We start from the raw sequence: 13,240 nt of genomic DNA, 5'->3' as shown, positions 1-13,240 counted from the left end.
CAGCCTATCGCTGGATGTCAAAGAAATAAGAAAATTCCATAGAGGCATTAGAATTTATGTCCACTCAGGGACACTCAGAAACACTCCTGTTCTTTTTAGAACCTTCTGTACACAATGAACAGAGTTCTGATGAGAGATTCTCACTTCCCTTATTTTTTGTACCCTTATTGGCACACCATCCCCAGCGAGTGGGTCTTGGATGCCTTTTACTCCATAGATTTCTAGATAATGTCAATCTTCTGATCTAGCAGCCATAGGTGAATGACAATGGAGACCACCACTGAAACAATCACACCTCCTGTGACAGGAAATGAGCAGAAAGGGTAGAGCAGTTCTGTTATTCTTCCAAGGCCCTGTAGGATGAGATAAAGAATAAAGGCAGTTAGTGAAATGTTCTAGCCATTCATTTTTCTTTTTGCTCTCTTGATTTTTTAAGCAATCATTGTGTGATGTGGACACCCTCAAAACATTAATTCTTTTGAAAAGTCCCTTATATCCATCATGTATCATTTCTAAGTAAAGAATAGGTTTTTCTTCACTTCTCTTAAACTTCGTCAGTGCTGCCTGCATAAAAGGTAATTGATTTTAGAAATAGATTTTTTCGTATAGTAATCTGAGGTTTCGCTGAAATCTCAAATTGTCAGTATTTTCTGATCATTTCGTGTAAGTTTGCTTAGTGCTATGTTTTCTGTATAGGCAGATTGTCTTAATCCAAGACTCATGAGGAATGCAAGCAGAACCCATGTGTTCCATGATTTCTTTTCTCGACACTCCAAACATTAAAGAAATTGAATTTACTTTAGAGCTATACACCTTTGGAAGAAGATCCTTGGAACAATCTAGGAAAACAGAACGATGATGTGGCCACAAATGGCCTCTTGACTGTTTGCATGGAGTTTTTTAAACTGGTCCTTTCTGGAGAGGGATGAGGCACAAAGTCACTGTCTTAAAATTGCATTTCATACCAAAAAAAAAAAAAATACCCGAAAGCAACATAAATGGCTAATTTTGGAAAGTCAGTTGAATTAATTTTGATATATTTATATGGTGTAATGCTCGAAAGCTTTTTAAAATGGTGATGACTTCTGTATTTATCCATAGCAAAGACGCTCATGATACATTAAGTGAAAAAGTAGATTAGACTGTATAGTGTAATGCATATTTTGGTTTTTTTAAAGGTGCATGTAGAACCACAGAAAAATATCTGGACAAACATATGTCAAAATAGTGTATGTGTCAAAACGGAACAGTGCTTATGCCTGAGTTTTGGGTGGAATTATGAGGGATATTTATTTTCTTCTTTACACTTTTATTTATGGTGTGACTTTATTTTAATTCAGAATATCTATTACTTTGTACTAAAAATAATGAGATTTTCAATTATAATATTTTTCCTTAAAATGTGGATTCTTAGCACATTTCTAAACTGTGCTATCTCATTCTGTCGTTCAACACTGAAGATTCTGGGATGGCTAGGAAGGTGTCTGCCCTCAAAGACACTTTTACAGGGGAAGACAGTGCAAAAAAATCTAGAGGTGATAAAGAGATATTCAAGATATAAGGCTGGCAATAAAGAATGAATAGACCACATATCCAGGGTGTTTTTAAATTCTCGACCTAAACAGTTTTTGGATACGTTATAGAAACATTTTATTAATTCAAATCCCACAAATTCAGAACTTGTAAAATGTCTTTAGGAGCTGAATGGAAGTTATCTTTGGAAAGTTACTTATTAAGAAAGACCTATTAGGGCTTCCCTGGTGGCGCAGTGGTTGAGAGTCCGCCTGCCGATGCAGGGGACACGGGTTCGTGCCCCGGTCTGGGAAGATCCCACATGCCGCGGAGCAGCTGGGCCCGTGAGCCATGGCCGCTGAGCCTGCGCGTCCGGAGCCTGTGCTCCGCAACGGGAGAGGCCACAACAGTGAGAGGCCCGCGTACCGCAAAAAAAAAAAAAAAAAAAAGAAAGACCTATTAAACAACAAGTAATTCTTTAACTTTCGTAAAGAGCCATTTGAATTGTGTCTTCTAGTTGACAAACTGCATCCTTCTCAATTCTTGTGTAAGCCCACTCTGTGCAGTGCAAGACATCATAGGTGCTCGACAAAAGGGTTGTTATTATTATTACTACATTTCATATGACTTTACTATAACGCACTTACAGTTCATTCCTTACATGCAAATAAGGCTATTTCTTACAAATGAATGTTATCAATAGTCATCTTGTTGAATGCACTTGGAAGTAACACTGTGAAAAAGGTTCCTTTTATACCGAAAGTATTGATAATACAACTGCATTCTAGTCAGGCTTTGAACTAAATTTCTTCTGCTGATTAACCTACAAGATTAACAGGTCATATAACTTCAGATTTTTTTTTTTTTTTTGCGGTACGCGTGCCTCTCACTGTTGTGGCCTCTCCCGTTGCGGAGCACAGGCTCCGGACGCGCAGGCTCAGCGACCATGGCTCACGGGCCCAGCCGCTCCGCGGCACGTGGGATCTTCCCGGACCGGGGCACGAACCTGTGTCCCCTGCATCGGCAGGCGGACTCTCAACCACTGCGCCACCAGGGAAGCCCAACTTCAGATTTAATTAACAAAATTTAAACTGGTAGTAGAACGTCAAACGAATAGTAATCAAATACATTTCATCTGAAAATTGAGATTCTTTTACATATTTTGCTTCTCCTGACTGCTTACTATTTGATTAGATTATACTAACATTTTCTTTTCATCCTAATGAAATCAAATAATTCTAATAAGAAATGTCATTTTCCTGCGAAGTATTCTTACAGTGTAACATTCTTTTCATGCACAGCATTGTAATTGGTATCGTTTGCTGCTCATTGAATTACATTAATTATATAGAGGTATCAAATTTGCAAATAAAGAACATTGGGATGCAACATAGAATAAGATGTTATTCACAATTTCATTGTCAGCCAACAGTGATGATATTCAAAGAGAAAGAAAAGTTGTGTGTGTGTGTATCATGCACACAGTATAAGCCACAGAACAGAAACATTACATCTAAACAATAATGAAACAGAAATAACTGTGACCAATTTTGAAAAAGAAAGGACGGATTCACTTCGTTAAATAATATCCTTCTTTAAATTCACTGTGAATAAGATAGTAGAAAAGAACATGTAATATTCTTATCCCAAAGCAGAGGGCTTTCTGCCTCCCCAGTTCTTTTTCTTCCTTTCCCCCCTGTTGCTCTGTCTTCTTTGCCCCACTTCCCAACTCACACTTACACACACACACACACACACACACACACACACACACACAGCATTAAGTAGCTAGGAATTTACCAAAACATAGCAATACTAAAAAAAAAAAAAAAAAAATTGAAGATATTTATGCACTCAGCTCTAAGAATAGTCAGAAATGATGTACCAGGAAAGTCTAGATTCAGACCTCTGGCCATGGCACGTGGGGTTTTTTTCAGGCTTCATTGTGTGAAGTCAGAGGTCTGTCATCTATGAAACACTAACACTGACTTGTTACTTAGAAAATAGCCAGTGGTATAACTAGTCCCATCTTGATTCCAGATTTAGACAAACAACTGAAGAGAAATGCAGTCCTTCTTGAACTGGAGAATCATAAATGGGACAGGGGCACCAAAAATGCCCCTTCAAACCTCAGTCTTATTTCTATTTTCGTTGTTAACAAATGAAGTCCAAATTGCTATTTAAATATCAAAGGAAGATTAATCCAAAAATTCTGATAATTGAACCTATTTTACATTTTAATTTTGTTTAAAAGTATGAATATTTTCTTTCTTTTATTTATTTAAAAAATTTTAGCACCATGAAGTCAAGGAATTCCAGCATAAACTCTCATCTTCCCCAAACGTTTCATTAGGGTAAAACACTTTTTCTTTGTATTTGAGTTCATTTTTGGGGGGATGGGGGTGGGGGAAGAAAGGGCGGGATTCTGACATAAGAGAATGGCAGTGCTTCCCAGATGCTTTCTGCCATGCTTTAGGGCAGCTTACTTTAAAATGTACGTGGGAGAGGTTTCTAGACTGCCTTTCCACACCTAATAACTCACCCTTCGAGACTTCATGCCCGTACTTATCAGGGTTGGGAACAATTTTTTTTATTATTATTTAAAAGTCTTCCTTGCAGTTACTTCCTCTGAAACAGACCACCTCTTTCATTAGGAATATTTATGGGAAATAATATATTTGTACAGTTGAAAGCATCACCTGTTTTGCTAAGTCAATTCGTGTCTGAATGCAAATTGTTAGAGGATTTACTCAACAACATTTGTTAATGGAAAGTACTAATCAAAACTTTTCTACAGCAGTAAATTTTTATATTTTTTAACTACTGGATTCCAATTAAATGTATTCAATAGAGCAAGCTTTGATTAAAATTTTTTTTAAGAGATTATGTATACAGCACTGTGGAAAACAAGGCAGACTAGGTATGCAGGCACTTGTACCTTCTTAATAGAAGTCTTTACCTGAAGGTAAAACCCAATAAAGTGTACCCTATAATGTGCTGTGGACTCTTACGTTGATTTACCTGAGTTACCCTGTCAGCAGAAATCAACTTTACCAGGTACACACTATGCTTATATATTTAGTGCATATAAAAGTGCATATAAAAGATCCTTTTTTCTTTTTATAAAGAAGTACTGAATTTCATTAGGGCACTTGTTTTCTTTAAAAAGTTCTTTGTTAACCATGGGATATACTGATTGCAAATAAAGGAAGTTATGGCACTGTGTTGATGTTTTTAAAGGGAGGGAAAATCCTTAATATGAGCCTACAATTTCAACGAAAAAAAAAAAGCATAAATACAAGGTTTGGCCTTACTCGAATTTAGCAACATCTCTCAAAGAATCTCCTTGATTTCACTGATATATAAATATTTTCCTAAATGACTCAAAAAGATGTTATTTTATTTAATTGAAGTCTGTGAGGAGAGGATTGGGAATAGATGGCTGAAAATCATTTGGGTTTTGGGGGGGTGGAATCCCAATTTTCTTTCTCATCTAAGGATATTTAAACACAACATCTTTGCACATTTCCTGTAAAAATTTCACAGACCTTTCATATGTAGGATTCTTGCCCCTATATTTAAGTTTCAGGATTAGTTGCAGTCTTAAAAAAATATTTAATTCTCTTTGCTCTGTGACATGGCTTAATGAATCTAGGTTGAGTTTCTTTAGGAAACATAAGAAGCTTCTTGACAACTGAGAAGTCTCCCAGACACTCATTCCTGTCAGAGTTTTCCAAAACCACACATAAGCTGAGGCCACGAGGTTCCTACATCAGACAAGAAAAGAAGACCGCGGCTTCCCTCCCTGACCTCGGTTATGATTGAGTGAGAAATGTGTTTATTGCTCAGGCTCGCTGAGTGTTTAAATGTCCCTATTGTGCGAATTATGAGTGCTTTGAGTGCAAATTATGAGCAGAGCAGCCACTCTTTATAATTTCCAACTGTCTGATCTACTCTATTTGTCCTTGCTCACCATCCACCCTTGAGAATTGCAAAATCCCAGGCCCATTATTATTTTTAATAATGCCGTTGCATTAAAACCTTGGTTGAAGTCCTCTAGTGATTTTTCTTTCCCTCAAAATCTATATTGCTTTTAAAAGCATTTCATTAAGACTGCGTTTTTAAGGAGGAAAGAGAAAGGAGAGATGGGTGACATTAGTCAGCTGCGGCAGACATCCTTTTTAATCCTAAGATTAAAGACAAAACCCCCAAAACTACAGAAAAGAACTGTCTCTTTGCCTTGGGCCCCTGACTTTTAAGGGGGTAGCACTGCTGGTGAGAGGCGCAGTTACGTAGGAGAGAGATGCAGAACGGGCTGCAACTCTGCAGCAGCCGGGCTGCGCGCGGCCACCTGGCCTGCGCCCAGGTGTCCTTGCGCACCCATGGGAGGGGAGCGGAAGCCAGGTGCCTTCCTCTCGGGACAGGGGGCCTTCCGGCGCCCCGAGCACTGAGACACTCTGCCCTCGGGTTTCAGGAGTAGGAGGTAGGGGCCGACAGTTTGACAAATGAGGCAGGAGATACCTCCGGTCTCTCCTCAGTTGTCCTGAGGCCGCCGCCTCTCCCCAGCAAGCGCCCCTTCCCATCCCTTACAAAGGAAAGCGAATCTATTAGCTCTTCGCTCCCAGGAGTCCCGTCTGCCCCTCCCTGAAACATGCACATAAAAGGTGGCAGCCTTGATAGGGGTCCTGGGGAAGGAGAGGTATGAGTGCCAGGGGCTCCGGGTCACCGCCCCAGATTCGCCGGCGTCGCAGCACCGGCATCTTGGCCTCTCCTGGAGCCCCGCGGCGTTTTCCTCTGCTCGCGCGCCCTCTGGCAGCACTATGGAGAGATTTACCCGGCGCGGGGAGCCGTGGGGGGGAAAACACAGAGCAGCTGCGTGCCTTTGGCCGGGAAGAAAGCAAGGTGGGCGTGGATCTGGTGGCCCGCCACCTACCTAATACACTGGACTGGGCTCTTCCCCAGTGTGTCAAGGTGATGGAAGCTGAGGTCATGGCTTCCCTGAGCTATATGTTAGTCACCAATGCACCCCAAACAGACTTTCCTAAGACCCCAGATTTAGAAAGGAGAGCAAGGAGGTCCCACCATTTCTGGTACTCACCTCCCCGCCCCCCGCCCGCCCCCCAGCTCCATCTACACACACACACACACACACACACACACACACACACACACACACACACACACACACACACACACACACACCCCAACCACCTATTTTCTTTACTCATCCACAGCATCTCCAACACATTCTTAAACCCATGTGATGGCTTTTTTGATGTCGGCTTGGCTAAGCTAAAGTACCCAGTTATTCCATCAGACATTAATCTAGATGTACTGTGAAGGGCGTTTGCAGATGTCATTAAAGTCACTAATCGGTTGGCTTTAAGTAAGGGACAATCTGGGTGGGCCTGACTTAATCAGTTGGAAGCCCTTAAAAGCAGGGCCAAGACGAGAGAGAGAGAGAGAGAGAGAGAGAGAGAGAGAGAGAGAGAGAGAGAGAGAGAGAGAGAGAGAGAGCGCGAGAGCGACAGAGAGCGAGAGAGAGCGAGAGCGAGAGCGAGAGCGAGAGAGAGAGCGCGAGCACGAGAGAGGGAGCTGGAGAAGAATCCCGCCTGTGGACAACAGCTTCAGCCCTGCCTACGCAGCCCCACTCTGCTCGTGAACTTCTTTTCCTGATTGCCTGCCCTACAAATTTTGGACTTGCTCCGCTGGCTCCCACGATACTATAAGCCGGTTCCTTGTAATAAATCTCAATATATAAATGTATTGATTCTGTGTCTGGTTGAACCTAGATGATACAATTCATATGGCCCAAATCAGAAGAAAGTACTAAGGAAATTCACAGTGCCAGAAGATTACACCCCAGTTCCTCCCAACTGTCAGCCAATAGATAGTTTCTGAATGTCTATTGGTGGCAGGAACAAGGCACTGTACTCTGGAGATGCAACCGAGAGCTGAGAGGGTTTCTTCCCTTGGGAAGCTCTCTCATATACACACACACCCAGCTCCATATGGCAACTTTGGTCTTTTCAAACCTGGACCAGAAGCTAGCTCTAATTAATGGTTTGTTGTGGGTACCAGTGGCATGCTTGGAGCTATACAAAAATCTAGTAGGAGAACCAGAGCCTTAAGGGCTCTCCGTCTATCAGCAGGAAAGGTGAAATGCTCATTTATCCCATTGCCAAACATCCTGAGGCATCAGTCCCCACGGTGTTTTCTTTGCCCTTACGGTTTCTATATATGGCAAAGGGATGACACCTACTGATAATGGATTAGAGCTGTAGAATGTTGGCAAAAGCAAACTCAACTCAGGCTGGCAAAAGGGCGGCTCCTCTCTAGATTCATCAGCAGAACCCCTGGTCCTAAGCCAAACTGAGAAGCCCAATAAAAGACCTCATTCCTTCTCCAGCATCTCCTACCCCTGCCTCAAGGCTCAGGGCCTGTCCCATGATGGCAGGAACCCAGTGCATTTCAATCCAACAAATGTTTAATGAGTACCTTCCATGCTACAAGTTTACCTTCTACGATCTCATGTCCTGAAATAGGTTTTGTAATCACCATTGGCCTGCAAATGAATTGCTATATTGAATGATAATTTCATGGGTATCCTATTGACTTCTCCATGTTGTTGTTGTTCTTTAACCTTTTATTTTTCTCCTTGATATTGACACCTTCACTTGGGTTGGGTCAGAACTCTTTCCTGATTTTACCTTCTGTTAGTCTGTTTTGCTTCCTCTCAGCCCCATCTGGAAGGATTTTCTTCTCACCCTAGCCCTCATGATTATAAAGCAGGTGTGTTCAAGGGCTCTGTATTGGTCACTCTGTTGTCTGAATCTACTCCCTCGCCTCCAGAGATGAACTGTACACTGAAGGCCCCATATCTGTACTCATATACAGGAGAGAGGATGGACCTCTCTCCTGAGCCATATATTCTATTGCTGTGGACACTTGGGTGCAGCACAAGCACCAGTTCCCCCAAAAGAACTCAGCATCTTCTCTCCTTCTTTTCTAATCTGTCGCTCATTCTAAAAGCCATAGCTGAGTTAATGGTGTTGAGAACCGTGTCTACCCAAAAGCCCACTCCAGGAACTCATGAGGCATTCCTGCTTTCCTCTTCCTTACCTTGTGCATTCAATTGGTAGCTGAGTTTTATCAATCCGTTGCAGAATGTCTCTGGTCTCTGATCCTCCGACCCACTGGAAGTGCCTTAGTCTAGGCCTTACGAAGTTCACATCAGGAGCAAATGGTCTTCTAATGATATCCCCGCTTGCATGTCTCTGCTCTCTCCCCCATTCATCTTTCTAAAATGCAAATCCTCTTGTGACACCTTCCCATGTCAGAAGTGTCAGTGGTTTCCTGAAAGCCTTCCATGACCTTCTGCCTTCCCTCCCCGTGCCCGCTCTGAGCTAGCTGACGGGTGGCCCTCCTCTGTGTTCCCACTGCATCCCAATCTCACCCCTATCACAGCACTTAGCACAATGTAGCAGTTTCTTCTTTAAACATTTCAAACAGAGAAAAGTGCAAAAAAAAATAACATAACAACTACCAACATACTCACCACCCAAACTAAACAAAACTTTGATGTACTGATTTCAGTACTTCTTTTTAAAAGAAATTAGCCATGATAAAAATAGTTGAGATCCCTTTGTGATTCATCTATCATTGAAGCCACCGCTGTTCAAGTTTGGGGTTGATTTGTTGCTGAGCTCTTACACTTGATTATTAACTCCCAATAATGGTTTCCCTCTCTTGTTCATCTACGAATCCCCGGGACTTGCCAGATGGAAATAAATAAAGGGAACGAGTAAACATTCGTTAAACGATTGTATGAATGCGTAGGTCCACGCCCATGCCTCCTGTGGCTCAATCCTCATCACACTGAAATGCTATCTCTTAAAATTTTGCCTAATTAAAGTACAATACTTTTAGAGGCATTGGACCCTAAGAAGTTATCCCTGTTTTCTAGAGGTGTTACCCTTAACTAGTAGCTCTCTATGTTGACTGCACGTTGGAATCCACTGGGGAGATATTAGAGGGCTAATATCTGGATTCTGCCCCCAGCGATTCCTATTTAATGGATGAGATGCCTCCTAGGCAGTGGGTTGTTAAAAGCTCCCAGTGCTTATGACATACAGACAAGGCTGAGAACCTCCATTACCTCCTAGAGGCCTCATTATCACTAGCGTCATCAATAGCACCAGCACTGGCCATTGGTGAGTACTAACTTTATGCTATTTATGTACATTATCTTGTTGATTTCTCACCACAACCTAAGTACTTTTATTATCCTCATTTTACAAAGGAAGAAAGAAAGCAACACTCAGAAGGGTTAAGTAACTTGCCCAGAGTCAAACAGCCCCTGGGCCCTGCTGTTCTCACTGCATCACCAGCTTCCACCATGACCATATAGTCCCATCCCTTAACTTGCCTATGGCTCTTACAAAGCCCAGGATTAACAGAATCTCAAATACCCCTAAAGAAAGTCGTTGAAGCCTGGCATCACCAGTGCTCTCTAAAACCCCGAGCTTTCATTGCTAACCCTGCTTCTTTCTTGAGTCATTTCCTGAAGTTGGCTATAAACTCCTTGCCTGAGCAGCTGCCAGAGACTCAAAAAGGTGGAGTCCCTTCAGCCTCTGCCCACCACACCCTCTTTGACTACAGGAAGATTCCTCTCAATTACACCCTTTAACGCTCTGTTCCTCCCTCCCTTGTCATGCTGGACTGCTTTTTCCATTGCTCTCTGTCTCTTGTTCTTCCTTTACAGTATTGACATGATACCATTACACCAAAAATACACAAGACTTACAACTCGAGATCACACTACTGCCTCTTTATTCTCCTGCTCTGTCTTTTTAAGGCAAGCGTAGGAGGAAAATACACATCAGTATCTACTCTGTATACTGATTTCTTTATAAGTGTCATGCATGTGCTTTCAATAGTGTTCACTAGTGTTTTTCAATAATGTTCCAGCAACAGGATTTTACTGTAGGAGAGACCAAGGTGCGTCGTCTTGGAATCTTGGAACGTTACGGTGTGAAGGGATCTGGGAGATCACCTAGTCTGAGTGCGGCCATAACAAAAGAACTCAAAATGGAAATCTGTGGCACTGCCTCAATGGTTCAGCGGTGGACAGTGAGGAAACAAATGTCAGATTCGGGGGAAATGCTCCTCCTTGTTATGCAGTCTATTGGCTGCAAGAACGTAGGAGACCAAAATGTAGGCGATCACGGGGTAGTAAGCCTACCGCTCCTGGGGAAGAGGTTGCTATTGACTCTGTGTGGCAAAGTGTAAGAAGAAAGAGATGAGCTCAAGAAAGAACTGACTGTTTTACAAGCAGAAAAGAAAGGAAATACATTCCAAAAATTTGAGGCCTGATAAAGCTGGTCAAGGGACCACTTCCTGATTCCTGATAGTACTGAGAAAAGATTCAAGCAACAAAGATCCAAAGCAACTGAGGGGAAAAAAATCAGACTAATGGTATGGTGCCCAATGAAACCTTTCCGCTGGATAAAAAGACCCCAGGTAAAAGCCTATGAAAGGAGTAGCTTTCCCACCAAAGCAGAAGAGCACCATGAAGTTGTGACATGGAGGGCCACGGAGGTAAGAAAGCAAGGAAATAAAGATTGGATCATTTCTCTAGAAGAATGATGGGCGTGGTTGCTGGCTCATAGAATTGACTGGAAGCAGAGAGATGAGAAAACTGCTATTGGTTCGAAAGAATCTATTTGAGATTTAATATTTTGCAAGCAGGAAATGGGCTGAGAGAGCCATTCATCTCTCTAACAGGACATGTCCCCTAACACCTACTTCGTATTTGACCAAAAGGAAAATAATGGAGAAGGAAGAAACTTCAACAGGTGGAGCCACACACTGTGAAGAATCTTGAACCCTGTTATTTTTTTCAAATAGATCTTTATAGGAGTATAATTGTTTCACGATACTGTGTTAGTTTCTGTTGCACAACAAAGTAAAAATCGGCCATATGCACACACATGTCCCCATATCCCCTCCCTCTTGAGCCTCCCTCCCACCCTCCCCATCCCACCCTCTAGGTCATCGCAAAGCACCGAGCCGATCTCCCTGTGCTGTGCTGCTGCTTCCCACCAGCCAACTATTTTACATTCGGTAGTGTATATATGTCGATGCTACTCTCACTTCGCCCCAGCTTCGCCCTCCCACCCCATGTCCTCAGGTCCGTTCTCTATGCTTACCTCTTTATTCCTTCCCTGCAACTAGGTTCATGAGTACCTTTTTTTATTTTTTAGATTCCATATATATGCGTTACCATACGGTATTTGCTTTTCTCTTTCTGACTTGCTTCACTCTGTATTACAGACTCTAGGTCTATCCACCTCACTACAAATAACTCAATTTTGTTTCTTTTTATGGCTGAGTAATATGCCATTGTATATATGTGCCACATCTTCTTTATCCATTCATCTGTCGATGGACACTTAGGTTGCTTCCATGTCCTGGTTATTGTAAATAGAGCTGCCATGAACATTGTGGTACATGACTCGTTTTGAATGATGGTTTTCTCAGGGTATATGCCCAGTAGTGGGATTGCTGGGTCATATGGTAGTTCTATTTTTAGTTTTTTAAGGAACCTCCATACTGTTTTCCATAGTGGTTATAGCAATTTACATTCCCACCGACAGTGCAGGAGGTTGAACCCTGTTATTGACCAGATACTGCGTTATGTCTTACAATCTTCTTTTTTCCAAAAGGGAGCATGATTTGTGGTTGCCCCATCCCTGTACCACCATTGTATATTGGGCGTGGGGGGAGGGGGCAGATAATCTGTCATTTTAGTTCACACGTCTGGACCATCATGAGCTTTATCCTGACCCAGAAGAGATGCCACATATAGCACATCCCCTGCAGATCCAGGACTTAGAGCTGGATGCAGTGACTAGGTGGGACTTCAGATAATCTCCCTTGGACAGGTGTGAGTTGGTTTATGTGTGTTCAAGGTGGACTGTTGTAGAGACATTTTCCTCACCAAATAGTCATTCACTCCTCCATATTGCAAGCCCCCTTGCAATTAGGCAGAGTCTCGTGGGCAGCTCTGGCTAATGGGCTGTGATCAAAAAGAGTGTTTGTTCATTTTATAATCCCTTTTAACCTGGCAAAGATGTTCACCCTTTTCCCATGTCCAGTTATAAGAAAAGAATGGTAAATAGCTAATAAATTAGAATTAGGTTTATAATTTTATATCCAGGATAATTACCGGTTTTTAATATGCATTTTAGCTTATCTGTAAATAACCTAAAAGTGATGTTAAGATCCAACCAGGTAAATCCCTTCTGTCATATTCAAGTATAAGCTGGTGGGTGCTGTGTGATAAATGACCACAATGTTCCAAAAACACGCAACATAATGTATCATATATTTTAAATGTTCAGTAAATATCCATTTATTATCCTTTCTTTTTGAAAAAAAAAAGAAAGAAAGAAAAAGAGTCTCTTGCTTCTGGGCCAAAGCATTTAGAAGCTGGTGTGTGAACTGCTGGCTCTCTCTTTGCTAGGAGACCAGGGAGCCACGGATTATGATGGCAGCACGATAATATCAAAACAGTCCAGATAGTGGAAATGCCTCATGGAGAAGAGGTGCCCTAGAGCGTGGCCCAGCCTGCAATGGAGTTTGTGTGAGTAAAAACCTTTTGTTGTCTTCAGCCACTGAGGTTTTCAGGGTATTTGTTACTGCAGCCTCACCTCACCTAGCCTAT

General features: G+C 42.1%; 1 protein-coding gene across 6 annotated transcripts in view; it reads right to left on the bottom strand.

The window, feature by feature from the left end:
- TRIL (TLR4 interactor with leucine rich repeats) overlaps positions 1 to 13,240 on the bottom strand; it is a 153,088-nt gene that overhangs the window by 66,433 nt on the left and 73,415 nt on the right. Inside the window, exon 3 of one of the 6 annotated variants that reach the window (XM_060156940.1) lies at positions 40 to 353. The exons of the other annotated variants lie outside the window; for them this stretch is intronic. The gene's annotated coding sequence lies outside the window, so the exon portion shown is untranslated. Of the gene's footprint in view, positions 1 to 39; positions 354 to 13,240 lie in introns of those variants that run through there. 6 annotated transcript variants of the gene reach the window in all.

This window comes from Lagenorhynchus albirostris, chromosome 8 (assembly GCF_949774975.1).
Source record: "Lagenorhynchus albirostris chromosome 8, mLagAlb1.1, whole genome shotgun sequence".
NCBI lineage: Eukaryota > Metazoa > Chordata > Mammalia > Artiodactyla > Delphinidae > Lagenorhynchus > Lagenorhynchus albirostris.
The sequence above is the reverse complement of the archived record's forward strand: the minus strand, read 5'-3'. Positions and strand labels throughout refer to the sequence as shown.